Consider the following 13,420-nt stretch of genomic DNA (forward strand, 5'->3'; position numbering starts at 1 on the left):
TTGTGCCATTTCTTTCAAGCACAATTATAATCATGTGCTACAGCTAGACTCCTACAAAAAGCTGTGTAACCATCTACACGGTTGGTATGAAGAAAGTAGTTTGCTTTCATACACTACATTTGGGTATGGGTAGGGACTTTTAGGTGCTTCTGCCATGCCATCCATATTGTCCTCTTGTCCATTTAACTCCAAAACATATTGTACCATTAGCAGACCAAGCTTATAGAATTTTTTTTTAAAGTGTTCAGGCTATTTTTCCATTTTCTGTACTGCATATAGGGCCTGATCCTTAGATGTGCTAAACACCCTCTTTAAATTGACTTCAGTGAGATTTGCAGGTGCTGAGCACTTGTTGGGATCAGGTATATAGTGAACATTAATGGCTAAATTCTTCAGCACCAGACATCACTGGTCACATCCTCAGGGATTCAAGAGAGAGCTTCAAAGCCGCTCTACACTTCTCAGTACTGTGCTAAAATTAAAAGGAGGAATTCAATTTTAACCGTAGGTCTTGAGTTTTCTAAAACTGCATATTATTTCAGTTCTGCAGTCTTTCAATCCAATATTATGAAAACAACAATTTCATATGTCCTAACCTCATTCTTGCATAGACAGTTATTTTCCAAAAGTGTGCACTTTTTGGCAGGCAAGAAATATATTGACTGTATAGTAATAACTTCCATTAAATATTTAAGAAGGAAAGGTGCCATTACAAATAACAATTGCATAGTCGTCTCCTGCCAGTGTTCATCCTGGAATGATCTTTGAAAGAATAAACATTGCTGCTTTCTCAAGAGCTCAAAATATATAGGTCTGTCAGATGATATAAAAATTTAAGCTGAACTGGGTAAAAAAGAATTTCTTTTTTCTTTTCTGACTCCTTTATGTGTTGCTTAGCTGCTTGTAGTCAAAGCTAGTCTTTGCTTTGATGATTCAAAATTATAATCTGAATTATGGTAAAGTGTTTGATATCAAACATTGACCTCAAATCTGGAAGTGTCCATAGTGGGGTAGGAGAAAGGAAAAAATAACTTATTTGTATAAATCACCATCTATAAATTTGTGCTCCTAAAACAAAGTGAATGAACAGAAGCTTGAAAACACTTTGGTCACATCTGCTGTCGTCATGGAAGATGAAGGAAAAAGCAATGAATTAACACATAGGTTCTTTTTACTGAGTGCATCTATCATGAAAGTGCTTACCAGGACTTTTTTAATGTTAATTGAACAGTCTTACATTAGGGATGCATTGTACAGTTTCTCTTATGGTTATCCATGAAATGACTGTGGCTCATTTTGCTGTTTGAAACTTCAGTGTTAAAAATACATGGAATATATTTGGTGCAATATTTTATTAATCTAAAGCAGAAAAAACAGGATTAGATGAAAGCTTGGAACACACAGAGCAATGGAAGGAACACAGGAAAATCCCTAGTGAAGACTGGAGCATGGCTGCTCCAGTTCTTGATATGATAGAGAATGTCCAGGATCCAGCTGCTCTATTTATAGGAATTTTATTTTGGGGGGAAATTGTGGTGTCTTGAAAAGCGCCTCTTACAGTTGGCAACACTGATTTTCATGTAATAGGTCTTAAATGAATTTGAACAGTCAGTTTCATATTAATGATTTAGTGGTATGCACTGTTTGGCAAATATGGAGGTCCTTAATCAGGTGCAACACCTACTGAGTTCAGCAGGTACCCACAGAAGAAATACTGACTTGGGTGAGAGTTGTACCTGATTAAGGCCTTCAAAATTTGTCTCTGGTTAGGACTTCAAGCTTATTTTACATGGTTTTTGGAAACTGCAGCGTATATTGGTAGCACTCAGTTATTAATTTTGCACAAATACATTATTCATTAGTTTAACTAGCACTGGGAATCCAGATCTAGAAGTACACAACCTTTTCATAAATAGGCTTTCTCTGACAATCTCTGTGTGCCAGTTAGAGTAGGGACAAATTCTTCTTTGTTACACTATTTCAAATCTGGAGTAACTCCACTGATTCATACTGGTTTAATTCTGGAGTAAATCCAATAAATAAGAGCATGTTGTTGCCCTGGAAGTTTTCTGTTCAACTGCTTCACTGGTTTGTCTTTCTTTTTGGCAGGTTGATTTCTCTCCCCTCTAATTACTGAGGCTAGGTCTACACTACCCGCCTGAATCGGCGGGTAGAAATCGATCTCTCGGGGATCGAATTATCGCGTCTCGTCGGGACGCGACAATCGATCCCCGAATCGACGCTCTTACTCCACCAGCGGAGTGGGGAGTAAGCGCCGTCAACGGGGAGCCGTGGAGGTCGATTTTGCCGCCGTCCTCACAGCGGGGTAAGTCGGCTCTGATACGTCGAATTCAGCTACGCTATTCGCGTAGCTGAATTTGCGTATCTTAAATCGACCCCCCCCTGTAGTGAAGACCTGCCCTGAATCTGTAGATTTGTGCAATTGCTGCATAACACTTGCAGCATGCTGGCACTCGCTTCACCAGAATTATGAGTGTAGCCCTTTTACAGGTGGCTAGCTGCTCTGGGGCCTGCTGAATGTACCTTCTCTTCCACTCAATGCTATGTCACTGAGGGCTGGTCTACACTATCATGGTAAGTCGATCTAACTTACGCAACTTCAGTTACGTGAATAACGTAACTGAAGTTGATGTAGTTAGATCCACTTACCGTGGTGGCTACACTGCGCTGTGTTAATGGGAAAGCGTCTCCTGTCGACTTCTCTTATGCTTCTCGGAGAGGTGGAGTACACAAATCGATGGGAGAGTGCTCTCCCATCGATTTAGCATGTCTTCACCAGACCCGCTAAATCGACACTCGCTGCATTGATTGCAGCAGTGCTGATCTACTGGTAAGTGTAGACATGCCCTGAAACTCTTTTCTGGCAACATAAAAGGCTGTGCAATACACCTAAGTCTATCTAAGGAAGTATTTTTTTAATACAATAAATAAAGGGACTTAAGCAACACTGTCTTTCAGAAAAGCAGGGGTGGACAAAATCCACAATGGAACAAGGTAGGAAGGGATTAATGCTGTGTCAAGGAGAAAGTGGCTGAAATAGCCCTCCCGTACACCACCTGGCCCCAATATCAAGCCTTGAGGGAATGAAAAGAGGAAAGAATATCTAGGGTGTTGGCTGAGCAGTAGAGGCACTCTTAAAATCTGTGCCTCGGTTTCCCTATCTGTATAATGAAGTGTCATGCTTTAGACTGAGGTAGGTAGTCCTGGATTAATTAATGAAATAAACTTATATGAGGCCACAAATGTACATGATGTATACTGAGGACAATGCCAAATATAAATCCTTTGAGACCGTAATCTGTTATAATGTAAAGGCACAAATAAAATACACGACAAAACAGAATAGTAAGGTTTGGCAATGATAGTTGAATGCTTCATGTATCTTCAGAAGTTTCTTATTGGAGAGCGCTTATATAAACAGGGGCACTATTTTAGGCATGTGGAATAAGGCATGGAGTTGAGCAAGCAATGGAGACAAAAGGGTTAGGCAAGGAAGAATGTAAGTGCACATGCAACACTCACGTAAATGTCTGTCCTGCAATTCTTAATAGGTGCAGCAACATTAATGAAAGCTGTATTTGAACAGATCATTTGATTGTTATAGTCATGGTAAAATCAGTATTCATGATCCCAGCCTTCCTTTTGGGAATATGCATTTCATGAATACATTATGAATAAAGCAACTGCAGGGAAGAACAAGCCAATAGTTTAATAGTATTAACAAATGACTCCCATAGCACTGTAAATTTACACCACATTTTAAAGAGTGAAAAAAGTTCTCTGCCATCAAAGAACTTGAGACTGTAAAATCTAAATCCCCAAGTTTTCAGTGAGATCCCCCTGGGCAGATCCATGCCTGTATGAAGATCAGGGTCTCTCTTGTTCAGTGGGCACTATGAATGTAGGATGGAGAACATTTGCTAAACAAAAGTAGCAAGAGCTCCCTTTGCAGTTGGGTTTTTATGCAGATGCACACAATCTAGGTAAGAAAGGAAAACATCCTTTAGTTAATTACAGAAACACCTAAGAGGGGTCAGTGTCTTTCCAGCAACCTTTTAAACTTGGTTAATTGGTAGCAAGAGCAGCATTAAACCAGCTTGTCATTAATCCTTATTCACCTCACTGAAACTTAACTCTTATCTGTAATTTAGAGGAAATTAACTTTTAAGAGGACCCCATAGGTAAAACAATATAATCTTAACTATTGTAGAATTAACTCACTATATACAGGCCAATAGTAGTTAACTATTAGTAGTAAACAGTTGTCAGTCTGGGATCCCTTCTAGTTCTATCTTGATGACATGTTTGTTATGGATTGACTTTACTGATATTTCAGACAGCACATGGGTTAGTCATAGTGGTTATCAGAGGTTTCTTTCATAGAAATGTAGGGACTCCTGAGTCTCTGGATGGGAAAGAACACCTGAATACATGTACTTATACATTAGTTAAACTTGCAAAGTAATGGACCATGCTTAAGGGATCTGTTATTCACTGTGTCTTTGCTAAATTTCATGGGACTGTTTGTGAAGCTTTTTTTTTTTTTAATCTGGTAGCTGTTATGGAACTACACTTAGTCACTTAACAATTAGTATTTCAATACTGGTTTGCTTGACTTCATTGGGAGCTCTGCACACATGCAAGAGCTGATTTTGGTCCACAACAGTTCAGTTAATAACTAGGTTCACCATCTTTTTAATTGTGAAGCCAAAGAATTAAAAAGAAAAGAAAAGTTCAGTCTGTAATTAATTAAAGAATGTTTTTCTTTCTCTACCTAGATTGTGTGCACCTGCATAAAAACCCAACTGCAAAGGGAGCTCATTACTTTTGTTTAGCAAATGTTCTCCACTCTACATTCATAGTGCCCACTAAATACCATGGATTAACATTTGATTCCTATAATTTGTTTTTTACATTGCAAATAACTTGGAGTACTGAAGCAAAGTTTTATTAGAGATTGATCTCAGCTGGAAAGCTCAGATCTGAGTCTGAACATAGGTAAAATTTGAGAGTGTTTGGATCTGTGGTTTTGGATTGGATCTCTCTCTATTTACTGTGGTATGATTGTCAGACTGTCAGGTCCCATAGGGAGCTGCAAAGCTTACTTGCATTTTCAATTTGGTGGCATAGTAGGTGGAATTCTTTAGCTCCAACTCAGGGGTATTAAAGGCTGGGTGGCTCTCTGAGGGGGTGACAAGAAACCTGGGTGAGAAGCCCATTTAAAGCTGCTGAGTGCATTCTCTTAGGGATCTGCTAGCTGATTTGAAAAATAAAGCAAACTCCAGAAAAGGAGTCAGTGTTTGGACAATATCCTATGGTTTGTGTATCAGGAGGAGAGTAGAGGCAGGGGATGGAATGAAGTGGGGACTCAGCCCATTCACACAAGGCAAAGATAAATCATTTTAGCCTGCTGTGATAAAAAAGACCTGTGTTTTGCATCATATATGGAGAAGTTAGAAAAGAAGCACAGAAAACAGAATACGGAAAATACACTGGATTTTGAGGATGAGGTATATTGCATTTATCCAGTTCTTCAAACCCAGCAGATTCCAGTATGCTTTATAGAATTTAGAGTGATATGCTACCATAGGTATCACCTCAGCCCCTGTAGAAGGTAGCAATTAACAGCACACAGCAGTGTTTTAAAATATTTTAGGAAAGGAAGTGAAGAGCATATGCCTACTGGAAACCGCAGTGGAAAAGTACAGTAGATGCAGTGCAGTTACCCACAATGGAATTTATCAAACACACTTCTAACAAGTGCCATGGGTCTATTAATGCTCCTTCTACCATATATCTTAGCTAAAAGGTGGAAGATCCAACAGCCCACTGCCCTCTGGTTCCATAACAGAACCAGAGATGAGAACACTATCCATTGTGTGTTTGGTGTCCCATCCACATAGTAACCCGGCCAGACCTTGGTTCACTTGTCAGTCCCAGGCTCACAGCATAATGCCATATCTTTTTCCTTGCTAAATACTGTAACCACTTTTTTGTCTTTTAAGAAATGGAATTATTTTGATGTGCATTTCTGATCAATATAAACACAGAAGGGCTTCTTTTCCATTGTGTTGTGCTTAAAAAAGAAAAAAAGGTCCTCTAGCCTTTCAAAGGAAAGTAATTTAAAGAGACTGCACTAACTGTAGCCTGCCTCATTTCTGAATAATAACGAGTACAGATTAAACCTTGCATTTAAATCTCAAGATAATCAAAATGTTTGTTATGTCAACACTTTCCTAATTTCTGCATATAGTGCGCCTCTTTGGCACTTAGGAGAAAATAACACTTGAAACCAGTGGCCACAGTTTTTCATTATCTCTTGATCAAAGTTAATCTGATGTAATGAATTTAAAATTTATCCAGATGCTGAGAAGCATCTGATGAAGTATGACAATGCAGCATGATTAAAGGTTTTAAACCCTGTGAATAAAATAGTAAGTGTTTAATGTGACTCTTTTAATCGGGAAGCATAAAATACGGTAGTAATTATTGGCCCCCTAAAGTCAAAAGCTAATGGGACAGAGGGGGGAAAAAATAAAAACCCAAGATGCTGGTATTTTGTTTGGTCATATGGTAACAGCTGGAAATTTCAGAAAAGTTTGAGTTTGTTAAAAGGTAGATTTTGCTGGAAGGAATAAATGCAGGATTGTGTTTGTCAGTTTATTATAACAATGGAATTTCATTAGCACTACTATTAGTTTGCGTTGTGGGAGGAAGAGTAAAATAGATTCTCTGACTTAAAATGTCACTGTCAATTCCAGCTACTGGAATTCTCTGTTACTTGTTGGCTGGATCTGGGAAGAGGAAAGTGGGGCTATTGGTCAGCCCTGCCGTCCCTAATTGATGCCCCTAGTGGGTAGTGGTTGTTTTTTACATCTCCTCCTTCCTTTTCTCCTAACAACCAGGCCCTCACCACATTTTGATGCTTCTCCATCTTTATTTGTAAAATGCAGTTTTAGTCTCAAATACGTAAACCATAGTTCATCCCATGCTTTGCTCTCACCTGAATTCCTATAAGTTCCTCACCCCCTCCCTGACTTTTCCCTCTTTAGTCTATCCAACATGATGTTAAATGCTCTTCTCTCCTCCCACTCGTATTACATCACCAAATATTTCCCACTTCAATTCCCTTGTATTTTTCTGCATAAAATTCAAATTCCTATTCTTTATTACCTCTTTCAAGGAGTTGCACAATTGCTGTGTCTACATCTTTGTCTTCTTTTTCCCTTACTTCCCTGTGACATTCCCCAGGGTATAATCTGGACTGATGGACAGCTGTGTCCCCTCAACTCTCCAATCTGGGGTGCCTTTTACATTGCATCGATATGAGAACAATCACTCCTGGTCCATCACACGTAGCCTCTAGTGTGCAAAATTACTCCCACCTGAATATATGAGTGCTTTTAGCCAGCCATTCCTGAATTATATTGCAGAGTGACATCAGCAAACTCCCAGTCCCAGACTTGTCCCCAGAAATGTGCATCTTGTACTACCCAGCTTTGTCCTTTTAGATGATACAAGCTCATAGAAAGTTCCTCATTTCATTAATAGAAAATGATATGCACAAATCTTGTTATCTCAAATGAAAACTCCCAAACACTTCAGTCCAAACACACTGGCTTAGATAAAACAATTAAACAAGTTTATTAACTACAGAAAAATAGATTAAGTGATTACAAGTAATGAGGCATAAAAATCAGAATTGGTTACAAAGAAATAAAAAGTAAAATGCAAACTAATACCTAACTTAACAAGCTAAATGAACTTAAAGCAAATGGATTTCTCTCACCATATATTCATAGCAGTCTGGCTGGATTCCTTCAGCCAGGACCACTCCCCAGTTCACTGATGTTTCCTTTGTCTTTCAAACATTGTTGATGCGGTGAGTAGAGATGAGGGGGGGAGAGAGGTGATTTTGGGCCTCTTTTCCTCATTTTTATATCTTTTCCTCCTCTGAGAATCACCTACAGCTGGGGTTCAGGTGACAGCAGGTTTGTTGCCAAGATGTAAATTTCTTGCTCAGACCTTTCTTTCTGCCAAAGAATAGCCACTTAACTAGGTGATAGTCCAGCTAATTTTTCTTGACACCTGGCTGAGGCGTAAGTTTGCCTTATTGTCTCTGAGAACTGGTTTGGGCTGCTTCCCCAGATATGGAATGTGCCTTAGTAACATCATACAGTATAATCTTATAACTTTACATATAATCTTGACACACATATTTTACCACAACAATACTGATCAGCGAATTATGAATTTTCAAATGATACCTCACAAGGCATACATCTACAAAATTTATTATAAGGGTGCAGGCTGTCACATTGCCACTTGCCCTACATCACCAACCAGTTCCCTCTTCAAGTCCCTTATTATCTTGTCTTTCTCTGCATAAAAATCAAACTCCTATTCTTTCTTACCTCTTTCAAGCAGTTGCATAACTGCTGTGCCTACATCTCAGCCTTCTTTTTCCCTTACTTGCCCCATTTGGTTTGCCCTTTTGATGGCCTTGTTCATAGTCATATACATGCTTTTTGTTTCTTTTCATGAACCACATAGGTCTCCAAGTGCTGCACCAATTACTTACTCTCTTGCTACAAATCCCTCCTTAAAACTCACTTCCTACTTTTGACCTCTATTCTTCCTCTCTTCTATGGCCTTCCACTTAAAATAGATAACTAAAGAATCAGATCTTACAAACTGCATTTATAATATAATCTGACATCTTTATTTGTTGTTGTAACCCTCATCCCTCCATTAATTTTGGTTCTCTTAATTTTCTCTGTCTGTCTAATTTGTGGTTCTGAATTTGGTGCACAGAAGAACATGAGAACTGCTCTTCTATTAAAATGGTGTAGCCAGGCATTCTTCTCCACTACCTGCAAACTCAGGTCATTTGGGATAGGGAATAGGATATGGCCCTGTCTCCTCCTATACCCTAGCTGTGCTTTATGCAGTCTTTGCTGTGAATTAAGCAAAACAACACCTCCTCCAACCTTTACATAAACCAGTCATAATCTGGCTCTTAGATCATAAGCTGTTTTGGGCAGGATTTCTCATTTTACTCCTGTAAAACTCCATGAATGCACATGGCGCTAAATATTAAAACATGCTGTCAATGTTACTCAAAGTGGCAGGATTTCCTAGTTATGGAAGTTTCTGTTAGTGGTCAGAAGCACCATTCACAATATAACTGTTGTGCAGTTCCTTATTGCCATACAGTGAAATGTTAAAAACAAACGAAAACATCTATTAATCTTCCCTTCGTAAATATTGCAGTGACTGAAAATGACTTTGGCCTCTTGTGACTTATTCTCCCTCCCCTCAGTTGTGAAGATTAAAGTATTATCCCCCTGCTAGCTTCTCTGTGTATGTTATATAATTTTCTATGTTACTTGTTAGGAAGAGCTTTGAATGTAAAAATGTACTTTTGTTCTACAGCAACTGTTTTTTGTTTTGTTTTGTTTTTTACCTAAAGCAGAGAATAAATGCTTAAATCTCTCCTTTCAATGACACCTATGGGAAGTGACTTTTATTATGTGGAAAGGATTCACTATTTGGACTAATATGTGCTGAAAATCTGTGTTAATAATCCATAGTTGCCACAGCTAAAGAAGACCTCAGCTCTGTGTCTCTAATAAAAGAAGGCAAAGTGCTCCTTAGTTCCACACTGGGGTGTTGGTTCACCCGTGGAGGAAAGAGCGTCATATACCATCATAATAGTGAATGTTAGTATGATGTATTTGACATGCTGGTATTAGAAGCTATTTGTACTAATAGCACTGCAACCTAAGCAGTTTAAAATTAAAAGTTTACTGTCTCCTGTTAATCTATCAAGTCTATATTTTGTGATAGATAAAGGTCTAGTGTAACTTTGCATGCTTTAAATGTGGCTTTAGTTGAACTATTGCTTTTCAAAATATTTCCACTTACCTCTGAAGTTATAATGATGGTATTCATCCCACTTGACTATAATTGCCACACTTTGCATTTTATTCAGGTAATGGGATTTAAGCAAAGAATTCATCTTAACTATTGCTTTCCTGCCTAGTGGAACATGCTGTCTTAGATTTCCCCCCCCTTTAAATGCCACAAAACAAAGAATCTTCATCATCACTGATGATGAAATCAATCCATTGATGCCACACTGTATGCTTAGGAAAGGACTGATCTTTACAATATTTGTGAATTACTAAATAGAAATATGACAAGTGTGTGTTTGGAAAACCATCTTTTACTGAAAGCTACCTAGGTTTCTGGATAAGGTAAGAGGCACAATTTGTGGTTTTTCTCATTGTGGTACATTTAATCTTACTGCATATGTGGGACCTTTGCCAAATTATCATCTCTTTGTGCCATTTTCCAATCTGTAAAGTGAGAAAAATACTTATGGCTATGTCAGAGGCTTTATTTAATTGATATTTGTCAAGTGTATTGAGATCCTCCAAAGGTTGCATTATAAGTGCTAAGTACTAACAAGCATCTATTCCACATAACACAATAGCAGTGAGTGTCTTGGTAGAATATTCATGAACTACCATTTTGTCTTTCATAAAGTCATACTTAAAACACCTGGGAAGACATCTCTTAAAAACTTAACATAAGCAGCACACATGTAATTTCAGTGTCAAGAGTTAACATGTTACAGATAGGATGATGCATTGTGGGTAACATTTTCAATACCGCCTTAAGTCCCATTTTCAAAATTGACTTTTGCATTTAGGCTCCTACGTCACTTATGGTACTTTTGAAAATGTTAACCTGTATGTCCCTATTGCTGTGAACACCATGTATTTGTATCCCCTTGGCAGGACAATGTATCACAGTCAGTTTATAGTACCCTTTGCCCAGTTGTATAGATTTGATTCTTGAAGGTGGCTGTAGAAGGGCCAACATCTACATAGCTGAACAGAAACACATCTCAAAGTCCTGAGTCAAACAAATAAATCCCTTTGTGGGGTTTCAGGTTAACGTTATGGCTTTACTTCTGCAAGCAAAATAAAATAGCCTAGTAAAGTATCTAGCACTTCAAGCTCAAGCTGTAAAATGAGCACCGTCTATATTTCCAGAGCTTCTTGTCTTGACATCTAGGCAAGCTCTGTTTTCTCCCTGAAATCAACCCAGCACTATCAGTTACCTGAGTTGTAGCTTAGGACTATAGGCCTTTCTCCAATGACTTTTAGCTTAGGGAGCCATTCCCAGATGGGAGACAGAAAACTTAGTTGGAAAACATGGCTGCGATTTAACTTTGAATTCTCCATGCTATTGTCTAGTTCCCTTGGGATATGACAGGTGATGGATATTTATCACTGTGGACTATTTTGTTTAAGAGGGAAGACTATTTTAAATGAAACATCACAACTGGATACAGTTCTTAAAATGAAAGATGCAGGACTCCCATTCAGGGCCATTAGTGAGAATTTTAGGCTTAAGGAACTCTGATAATGCTTGAGCCCATTCTCCATCCACAGATCTCTAACACCTTTCTCTCATTTTCCCTATTCTTCATTGAAGAACAAATTAAAATATATTCAGGTGTAGCTTGCACACAGTAACCTTCACTCTTGCTATTGTCTGATGTTACCTGCAGTGATGAGAATCATCCTTTGATGCCGATGTATTCATGTGCTCTCTGCTCTGCAATGACACACTGGCTACACTCAGTGAAGAGAGCAATGTGCAAATCAAAGGCAGTGCAGTAGAGGATGGGCCCTGAGGCATCTATGGAGCATTATCAGCTCTTTGCACGCTAGTTAGCCATTAGAGGAGGCCGGGGGAGCAGAGCACACTACTGGGCATAAGGGATGTCATGGCTTTTTAATTTTTTTCTGCCTGGATCAGTGTCTTCACTGGGTGTCTTGAAATATTTGGGTCCCTGGGGATTGTCTCCATCTGCAGCTTGCTCCTGAGCAATTTCAGTGATACTAGCAGCTAGTTTAGCATTGTTTCTTCAAGAACTAGGTCCTTGACTGATTGTAGAGGAAAAACAAAGAGAAGATTGCAAATGGCCTTTCATGCTATTAAAGCTCTAAATAACCTTGGCACTTGGCTGTATGTCATGGGAATAAGGGAAAAAGCCTTTGAACCATAAAAAGCTTCAAATACTGAAATGCAGGGTCAGGTTGTCATATCAGCCAACTTATAGCATCTGCTCAGTGCTAACCATTTACTCTAGTACTCTTATGTGTCATTGAGAGAAAATTGTTAATGGGGTGCTAGGCCACCAGCCCTTCCCTACAGTGTATAAGTCTGATTATTTCACTACAGCCACCCTTCTCTCGATTATTTTTACTTAGCACTGTCAGTGCCTGTGATTCTGTAGTAGAGGTGAAGCCTGCCAAGCATATAAGCAGTGCCTTCCCCAACAAGCTTGCAATGTAAAAGCACCAGAAATGTACACCGCATGTTGCAACACAAAATACAAAACAAAGCCAGTGAAGGGATTCAATGGGACAAACAGTTTCTGGCAGAAAGGTTGTAATGGGGAGAGAGATCTAACAACCCAGAGTCTAAATATCATAAGCTCATGTTGGGAGTGAGTAGAGCACAGTAATGGTATTTGGAGTTTACGAAACTCTTCACTTGATATCTAGTCTATTAAAGGAAAAGGCTACAAGTCCCTACAAACTATGATTTTAATTTTACTGGTTATGTAAAATACTCCTCAGATGAATACAATTTAATTCCAAACAGATAAATAAAGTAAAGGTCAACTGAATGTAATTATTCTTTGTAATACTGTCACAAGATACACTGAGCATGCAGGTGCATTCTAAAACTATGAAGTACTGCAGTAAAACAATGGCTGGAATTTGCTTCCCAATCACTTTTTATTCCCTTTTTAATTTTGCAGTAAGTTTTTCTGCATTGAGTTTAAAACTGGCAGATGGAATGTTTAAAACTGTGTGGCTGGGCTTTGAAGTGTCGGCTTTCTCCTGTGTCTTTGATGTATTCTATATGTCTTACATCTGTAAGGCTTACTGCCAAAAGCAATGAAAAGGAAATTAAAGGGACACTCAAGATAATCATTGAAAAAAATTCCCTTACCTGGCAGAGGTTTTGAAAATGTATCCTGTCAGTGGTGATTTTCTGCAAGGATGGCCTCTAGGCTTCATGTAGTATCTTCATGACGTATTTCTTGAATACCTGGCATGTAGGACTTTTCTTCTGCTGTTGGAAAATTGCAGTGCTTCTCCTTTTCTCACATGGAAGATAACAGGAAAACAGATGTACCCATGCAAACCCTTCTTCTGTATCATGCCCGTGACTGTTTGGAATATTGTTAATTGCTTTATATCTTTGCTGAAGTCCTGCAATATATTTATTTTTTGAGGTAAGTTGCCCTGTTCCAGCTATCTTTTGGTTTCTTTAGTAGGCGCTCCTTAGCTATAAATCTTATAAATAT

The sequence above is a fragment of the Terrapene carolina genome, unplaced genomic scaffold, assembly GCF_002925995.2.
Source record: "Terrapene carolina triunguis isolate 2854851 unplaced genomic scaffold, T_m_triunguis-2.0 Scaffold234, whole genome shotgun sequence".
Lineage (NCBI taxonomy): Eukaryota > Metazoa > Chordata > Testudines > Emydidae > Terrapene > Terrapene triunguis.